This window comes from Poromitra crassiceps (genome assembly GCF_964638095.1).
Source record: "Poromitra crassiceps genome assembly, chromosome: 15".
Lineage (NCBI taxonomy): Eukaryota > Metazoa > Chordata > Actinopteri > Beryciformes > Melamphaidae > Poromitra > Poromitra crassiceps.
This window is the reverse complement of record NC_139634.1, coordinates 7,179,986-7,189,657: the sequence shown is the minus strand read 5'-3', so window position 1 is coordinate 7,189,657 and position 9,672 is coordinate 7,179,986. Positions and strand designations below refer to the sequence as shown.

General features: G+C 42.6%; 1 long non-coding RNA gene across 1 annotated transcript; it reads left to right on the top strand.

Annotated features, from left to right (window-relative positions):
- The first annotated feature begins 419 nt into the window (after positions 1-419).
- On the top strand, positions 420-1,209 carry LOC310790647. The gene is made up of 3 exons (XR_014553393.1): positions 420-532; positions 609-848; positions 1,134-1,209. It is a non-coding gene; the product is annotated as an uncharacterized lncRNA (long non-coding RNA).
- Positions 1,210-9,672: the final 8,463 nt, after the last annotated feature.

The window sequence follows — 9,672 nt, the reverse complement described above, 5'->3', positions numbered from 1 at the left end:
ACTTTTAGGAAAAGTCAGATAGCAGTAGTGTTGTATTTTTAAATTCAACAAAGTTATTGTCATGTAAATTTCAAAAAGGTCAAAATGACTGCTGTGGTCTTCCTAGTGCTAAAATGAACTTTTTCAAGTGCACTTAATTCACAGCATGCTATCATCTTTCAATTAGCCTATAAAGCCATGATTTTAGATGAAGAAATCTGTCCAGATCTTTTGATCATGTCAGCTTCTGTTTCAGGATTTCTGGGACAAGCAAGCTGCAGCCACATCTGTGCCTTGAAGGGCTCATCAGTGGATCTGCCCTGCTCAGTTACACATCCCACTTCAAACAAGACATGGTATACTGCAGACTGGGAGGGCCAGAAGAATGAGGTCTCTGTAGATGATCGTGTTATGTATGATAAGTCTAAAGAGAGTAACTCCACTCTAACAATCAATGATCTAAGAAAGACTGATGCAAATAAATACTACTGCAGAGACGCTACTGACAACTCAGAATGGAATTGGTCCAGTGATATTTATCTCCGTGTTACAGGTACAGTGGTTCTTTCTCAGTGATTTATTACTTTGAGAATAATATCAGTATGTTTAACAGTCATTTGTCATTTCAGACCTCCAGGTGAAGGTGATTCCTGTGACAGCGACAGAGGGAAAGAGAGTAACACTGATGTGTAGCACCAGATGTGATCTGACTGAAAAGCCTCCAGTCCACATGTGGTACAAGAATGGAGTGTTTCTCTATCAGGACTGGTCTCCCTGGTACCAACACCTGGTCAGCAGTGAGGAAGCAGTCAGATACTCCTGTGCTGTCAAAGGCTACGAGCAGCTCAGAGCCCCTGAAGTCTCAGTGGGTCAGTGGTGACATTAGCTCATAACTTCTTTGAGATTATGATAAAGAAACAAGAAATAAATGGAAAGACTTCTATTTTGTTAAAAAATAAATAAAAGGGCTGTTTATAGCTATGATGAAAAAACAAAATTATGATTAAAAAATATTGTCATCAAACAAATGTTTAACTAATTATGCTCATTAATATAATAGGCTACTGTAATGTACCCCCCCCCCCCTATAGGTTTCCACTCCAGTACCCTAATGAAGTTCATTATAAGACTGCATGTTGTGTCTTTTCCTCTAGATTCTGTCACATCAGCCTGCTTTAGTGTGACCTATGCTGAAGGGAGGATGTGTTCTCAGCAGCCCTGCTCCATCACATATCCCACAGGTTAGAGCTGTTCTCCATCCTGTTTACTCAGTAACTCACACAAGTAGGTTACTGCATTAAATAATCTAGAATGGGGGGGGGGGGGGGGGCACGGTGGCGCAGTGGTAGCGCTGACGCCTCACAGCTAAAAGGTCCTGGGTTCGGGGTGGGGGATGGGGATAAAAGATCAAATTAAATTATACAATCAAATTATCAAATTAAATAATCTAGAATGTTTATCAGCCTCTATGGGCAAACAGTAATAACAGAAGATGTCTTCTCCTCCACAAGTCAAAATGTTACCTTTTGTTACTGGCACAATGACTTCCTGTCATTTTTTTATAAGCCTGCTTTGCTTTTTCACATTAAACATATAATCAAAAAAATTGCCATGTAACTGATGAAAAATGTATTCATCATCTCCCAACAGAACTACATGTTGAAGTGAGTCCTGGTAAGGTAACCAGAGGTGGAAAGTATGTCAAACTGACCTGTAACACCAACTGCACTCTGACTGACCCCAAACCCACCTACACCTGGTTGAAGAATGGACAATTAACCTACAAAGACATCTCTACTTCCAGTTCTGTTAACAGCTACTCCTGTGAGCTGCTAAACCATGAGGATCTACGCTCTCCTGCAGTTTGTGAGTATGAAACAACTCACAGTAGGCCTACTGTATAAATTCTGGCATGAAACTTTCATTTGATTAGTCTGCAATGTTTAAAAGACAGTAAGAAACATGATCTGAGGGGCGTCTGGGCAGTGTAGAGGTAAAAGCACTCTGCTACCACTGCAGAGACCCGGGTTCAATTCCCAGCAGCGGTACTTCCGGCTTGGACAGACGTTCCTACAGACACAATTGGCCGTGTCTGCAGGTATGAAGCCGGTGGGGTATGAGTCCTGGTCACTGCACTAGTGCCTCCTCTGGTCGGTCGGGGCGCCTGTTCAGGGGTGAGCTGAACTAGGGGGAAATAGCGTGATCCTCCCATGCGCTACACTGTATTTGGTAAATGGACTGCATTTATATAGCGCTTTTCTAGTCTACCGACCAGTTAAAGTGATTTACAACACATAAGCCGTTTTCACACATGCGTAGAGGAACATTGCCTGTAAATCAATATCGGCCATTTCCCGGAATTTCCCTTCACACCTGAGGGCTCACATGTGTGAATATAGCAGCAAAATTGCCTGTATTTGAGGGGGGGGGGCACTGCAGAGCGGGTGGGGAGTGACGTGTGCACTTGGATGGGGAATCCTCCTTATTTTGGGGGTCGGCAAAACTCCGATGGTGAAATAAGTTTGCTTGTCACACAATAAATCACACTCGTTTGACTTAAGAGGGCATGTATGTTGTATCCTTCACATTCGCTAACCAGTCTTTGAACTGAAATATTTGAAGAAGTAGGGATCCCTGTCGGAGAGAAATAGCGTGGCTGGTTCGATGTTTATCCGTTCACCTGTGTCGCATTGAAGCACTTTTTACAGACTGGCTTCGTTTGATGTGTCCAGGGGGCTTGCCTTCGCTGTCAGCAACGTAAGCAAAATACTTCCACATTTCGCTTCGTGCATTTGCTTTCTCAACAAGCGTTGGGCGGCTTGCAAGACTCAAGCCGCTGCCATTTTCGCTGTCTGTGTCACTGTCGGGCTGGACTGAAGGGTCTTTTGGGAGAGGGGGGGGGGGCACGCCCACACATGAAGCAGCCATACCGCTCTTCTGACAACCTAGGAACTGGTGAAATGTCCACGATGACGGGGTCACGCTTATACCGGAAAACAACTTTCACACATGAAGGCATTAGACCGCTTTCCGGTCATTTACCGGTAAAAAGCGCATGTCTGAAAACGGCTAAAGGGTGCTGGCACAACCATCGGAGGTAATTTGGGGTTCGGTATCTTTCCCAACGACACTTTGAGGAGGAGCCGGAGATCGAACCACCAACATGATAAGTGGACGACCCACCCTGAACCACAGCCGCCCATTATATTAATCACAATGTGTTTTTCCTGGTCACACCATATTTATGAGATTAATATCATTGCATAAAGGAGAACTTCACCAAAAAACAATGCTGATTTATTTTGCAAAACAAAAAACAAATATTTGGGGCATCCTGGTGGCTCTGTGGTCTAAGGCAGTGGGTCGTGAGATTATTAGGGGGGCGAGGGATGATGAAATGGGAAAAAAAGAAATTGTTTTTCTCCCATGCAGATTAAATCTCCCATACCAATGGTCTAATCCACACATGGGCAAAATACAGCCCGCGGCCCGTGTGTGTGTGGCCCGGGATGGAATTGCAAAAAAAAAAAAAAAAAAAAATTACACACACAGTGCACCTGAACGCAACATGCAAGATACCCGCTGAATAAGTGTCCAAATGTTCATGTCATATTCTGGCCAATACTCCACTTCTGTTATAGCATTTCAGTCTGGAATATGGAATATCTTTCAATAATCTTTATGAGTAAAAGGCTACATTGAAGTAGAAATTTAAATAACTCAAATAACTCATTGGTTTTGGATTTATTTAGCTTCAAGACTGCATTTTTGTTTGTGTGACCCTCAACCCAGGCTTTGATCATCCCGGGACACTTACTGATACTTATGCTTAAATTAACCCACTCATATTCTGATTTATTTCAAGAAAAACATTTCAGCTAGTGGAAATTCTAATTGGCTGGTAACTTTAAAATCTAGCAGCCATATTGGCAGGTGGTCAAAAAAGTTTATTTCAAGCCCTGAGAGCAGGTGGTGACATAGGAGTGAGTGAGAAAAGGATCGAATATTGGTGGTTAAGACCATGGACTGTATGTTAAGACTGAATAATGACATCACAACTGTTAATTTAAAATTAGTTATTCCTCTAAACCTGGCTTCAAATGCACCAAATCTTTTGCGCTGGCGCCGTTCGGCCCTCAGCAAAACCTGGTAGCGAGGAAATTTTTTGTGGCCCTCTCTATCATCAAAGTTACCCATCCATGGGTTACGGCATAACAATATTTGTTCGCCCCCCGGCAACAATCTGGGTTTTTCATATGGCCCCCCATGAAAAATAATTGCCCACCCCTGGTCTAATCTATTATAAAGCTATATAAAATATAAAAACTGATTTCAGTGACTGAGTGAGTTTTTGGGGGGTCACGGCTCAAAAAGGTTGAGAAGCAGGCGCGGACTGCATAATTTTGTTTTTGGTGCCCGCAGTCAGGCCACTCACTGAACAGCAGGCCAGGCGCCGCCTACTGGTTTACTAGTGGTTTTATTACTTTATTAGTTAGTCTGAAGTAATAATTACACTTCAGGGTTAAAGTGGGTGCATCTCATTGTAAAATTGGACTCGGCCCAAATTGGGCTTCAAATGGCCCAAATTGGGCTTCAAACAAACGGCCCAAATTGGGCTTCAAACGGCCCAAATTGGGCTTCAAACGGCCCAAATCTGGCTTCAAACGACCCAAATTGGGCTTCAAACGGCCCAAATCTGGCTTCAAACGACCCAAATTGGGCTTCAAACGGCCCAAATTGGGCTTCAAACGGCCCAAATCTGGCTTCAAACGACCCAAATTGGGCTTCAAATGGCCCAAATCTGGCTTCAAACGGCCCAAATTGGGCTTCAAACTGCCCAAATCTGGCTTCAAACGGCCCAAATTGGGCTTCAAACGGCCCGGCCCGGCCTGAATTATGATCCCAGTCCGCCCCTGTTGAGAAGAACCACTGGTCTAAGGCACATTCTATAACTGTCACATACTGTCCCCATTCCTTCATGTCTCTCTTCACCATAGATTATCAAATGATGCGAGTATTATATTTAAAAGTGATATTCAATCATTTAAAGTGAGATTTCACTTTTAGTCTTTCATCTATATTTCAGGTACTGAGGGTAAGAACTGCTGGAGTGTGAATTACGTCAGCAGGAGAATCTGTGCCCTGGAAGGCTCTTCAGTGGACATTTCTAGTGATTACTCATATCCCAGTGACCAGTCCAAGCCTAAATTAGGTTATAGTATAAGGAAACCTGGCATGGTGCTTAGTGAAAGTGTGATAGAAGATGCACGTCATGTGTATCATGACAACATGGAGAACCAACACGTCCTGAGAATCACAAACCTGACAAAAAGTGACTCAGCAGAATACACATTCAAATTCCTAATAGATGACCGGGAAAAGCAAAAATCTGGTGCTCCTGGAGTCACTCTAATTGTGACAGGTAAGCTTTAGTTTTTATTGTGTCATTTATCATTTAACATTTTCCATCTGTGATTTCAATAATGAAATAAGAACATCCTTCCATAATTTTGTCCCGATTGAAATATATCTTTAACACTGAGTGATCAGTCTAACCATCTCTCAGCCCTGACAGTGCAGGTGACTGCATCTGCTGTGGTGACAGAGGGCCAGAGAGTAACACTGACCTGTAGCACCAGCTGTCCTCTGGCCGGCAACACCACCTACATCTGGTACTACAACAGACGACCTCTGACCTCACCAGAGAGCCAGCACAAACACCTGGTTCTGGACCCAGGCAGCAGCCAGCATGCAGGAACCTACTCCTGTGCTGTCACAACCCTCCAACACATCAACTCCCCTGAAGAGACTCTCACTGTCACAGGTGAGTACGGCTTTAAGATATTTCATGAGGTGTGTTTAGGTGTTACAGGTATAGGTTATTTTGCATTTGAACTTCATAATTGTTCCTTATTACGGTATCACATTAAGAATCACAAACATATTACATCACTTACACAATAACAACATATTTATTTCTGACTGGTGGATATTTTATTAACATCTGTATATCTGTATATCTGTATGGCTTGCAGCAATCAATTTTCTACAACAATGCTATACATCCATTTTAAGAAGACTGTAAATCAAGGGCTTAAATCTATTATACCTTTGCTGAAGATGAATGCATGCAGGTAGATGCTCCACCACTGGAATAATCTGAGAATTACAGTAAATGGGATAGATTAGATTTGGTATTTGGTACTGGAAGTGATTTGTAGATCAATCAGGCATCTACAGTCTTTCTGGAGTCCAAGTGACAGAAATCTGATGTAGTGATGGACAAATTTACTCCTTAACATCATAACATACAACATAACAAATTAACTTAAAAAACTGTTCCACCTAATTCACATTTAATTTGATCACAGACACAGGGACATGGACTATATACTATATATTAACCAGCTCAGTGGCCTTGTGGTCTGAGTGTCCGCCCTGAGACTGGAAGGTCGTGAGTTCGATCCCCGGCCGAGTCATACCAAAGACTATAAAAATGGGACCCGTTTGCCTCCCTGCTTGGCACTCAGCATCAAAGGGTTGGAATTGGGGGGTTAAATCACCATGTGATTCCCGAGCGCGGCGCACGCTGCCGCTCACCGCTCCCCCAGGGGATGGGTCAAATGCAGAGAACAAATTTCACACATTGTGGGACTTTACCTTTACCTTTACCTTATACAGTAGCAGCAGCTGCAGGAACCGCTGCTGCTCTCCTGGCTGTCATACTCCTCTCTGTCTTCTTGTGGATGAGGTGAGCTGTGATCTGTTTCAGAACAATGCCATTCAATCTCTTGTCTAAAATGTATTCATTCATTCATTCATTCATTCATTTGTTGCACTAACCAGAAGAAAGAGGACCTCCACTCAACCCCCCGTACCTGGGACAACAGACATCTATGAGCAGGTGAAGTACAATAACTAAACAAGTCCATTGCAAAAATATAAACATTGTGCATGTTTCTGTCTTGTTTGGGAAATGTTAGAGCTTTTCTCCCTTGCTCTTATTTCTTAAATTGGTCTGTCATAAATATGTTTCTAGTGAACAGAAATATATTTTCTTTATTTGTATGGGCACTGCAGCTTTGACCTTTGTATAGTTGCTTGTCATGATGGCAATGTAGGAATTAAAGCATCTTGTAATTAGGTTAGACTGAAGTATGAGTTTACAATATCAGCCTTTTGTTAAAAGAATTGTCGGCATGTCATCTACCACCAATATGATGGAGGTTTCTCCAAGACCACAACTACATTGACTTACAAACACTATACCAAACAATGGCTGTCTGCACCTTCAATATAAAAAATATTGCTATTGAGAATCAGCGTTCAAAAGCCCAAATCAGTCTAACCTAGTTGTGATCATTTTATGTTGTTCTGGATAAAAGGGATCAGCCAAAATACTAAAATGCAATGTAATGTAAAATAATAATAATAATATGTTCTATGTTCTCTACCCAGTTAAGCCACCCTGGTGCTGTGTATGACACCATCTCCGCTGTACGCCAGAGCCCCATCCCCATGCAGGGGCGTTTCTAGGGTCTGAAGACATTGGGGGCTTAGCCCAGCCCTCTTTAGGGAGGTCGTTGGGGTAATTGGTAATTGTACACAGGTAATTGTACACATTTCAAGCAATTTGAGATGAATACTGAAAAACTAAATCAGTTGTTCTCAAAGTGGGGTCTGAGGACCACCAGGGGTCCTTAAGAGGGTTCCAGACAGTCCCCATAGTAAATTCATGTTCAACTTCAGCATTAGCCTTGATTGACAAACTGAGAAGGAACCTATAAAGAAGCAAAAGACATCACTCACATCCATGTGTTGGGCAGTAACACGTTACTAGTTACTAGTAACGTGTTACTATAATAATATTACTTTTCCCAGTAACGAGTACCGTAGTGTAATGAATTACTAATAAAATTGCAGTAATAATATTACTGTTACCCCAAGATAAAACAACTCGTTACATCCTTACTTTTGTTTATTCCATTCCGTGATTGCGATGTGCTGCAAAACGACATGCACTCGACGTTCACGTGACCAAACAAGCTCCAAGCGTCTCCAAGCAGCATGGCATATAAGGTTAGTTGACAACAATGCGTGATGTCACCGTGTTCGGTTGGAAGCAGAGCCATAGAGGAATGTCCGCCTTCAGCGGCTGGATATTGTCCCATTACTTTGATTTTGTCGGGAAGAAAGGTGACTTAAACATCAAAGTCAAATGTAACTTCAACCTGTGTTCAGACTTTCCACTGCGAAAAACACCTCAAACCTCCTAAAACACATAACGTTAACGTTACGAGGACAGTACAATATGAAGCTCATGGACTAGACTACCACCAAAGGTGAGCACAGATTGAAACCGTGAAGCTATTAAAATACAGAGAAATGTAACGTTAAATCTGACAAGATCTGTCTACTGCTGGATGACATTTCATTTATTGGCTTTTATCGGTTGAAAAATCAATGTAACATTGCTATTATTGTCAGGTTAATGTTGCAGGGCTAATGTACAAACTTGTTATGCAAAGATGTATATCTTGTATTGTGTTGGCAGTGCACTTACTGCGTTATTGATAACAGAAGCTGTTTAAAAGATTGCGTCTTGTCATCAATTTGAGCCAGCTGTGCTCTTCATCAAGCATGTAACTTATGGATTCATACTAGCTAGTTTGAAGCTTTAGCTGTGCGCCGACAAAGTGATTAGACCTGTATTCACACATACGCGTCTGAATTTTGATGAGAAAGGATGCAATTACCAATTTTGTGGGGTGTAACGGAAAAGTAATAACGAGTAGACAAATTACTGTTGGCATGGAGTAATAAGTAAAGTAATATTACTTTTAAAAAGAGTAACGAGTAACGAGTAATATATTACTTTTTTAAGGTAACGAGCCCAACACTGCTCACATCACAGTGTTTGGATTTTACAATCAAAGGTGAAACAACACAGATACTGTATGATGGTTTATAGTGGGACTTTCCGTGCCTCCATTCACTTCAATACAACTGTCCTCAAAGTCTAGCCCCAATGCAACATTTGAACACTGTGATGTCTCTTCCTTCTATAGGTTACTTGCACACAGAGAGGAAGCAAATTGTTGCATTCCTGATCAATTATAGGCTATCATATCATTTTATATTTGAGGGCTTTAAAGCATGAATGACAGATGAATAGATCTGGGGGCTAATACAAAAACAGTTCATAAAACATTGGGGGCTATATATAGCCCCCAATGCCCAGGCCTAAAGACACCCATGACCATCCCTGCTGCACAGAGCAAACCAACAGAGCAGCCTAAGCTTCACTAAGCAGCGCCCACTTTTCTAAGAACCAGGAAGTTCCTCTCTACTCCACCGTCCTATCAGCTCAGCCCCAGAGACAGGAGGAGGTTCCTCTCTACTCTGCCGTCCAATCAGCTCAGCCCCAGAGACAGGAGGAGGTTCCTCTCTACTTCGCTGTCCAATCAGCTCAGCCCCAGAGACAGGAGGAGGTCCAGTATGCTGCTGTCAACTTCAACAGACCCAACAGTGATGCTGAGTGAGCACTGAGAGGAGGAGGCGCTAGTGTAGCGACCAGAACACGCCCTTAATCCGGCTTTCCACCAGCAGACAGACCAAGTGTGCCTGTATGGACGCCCGACCAAGTCAGAGGTAACACGGGGGCTCGAACCTGTGACCCTCGTGTTGGTAGGA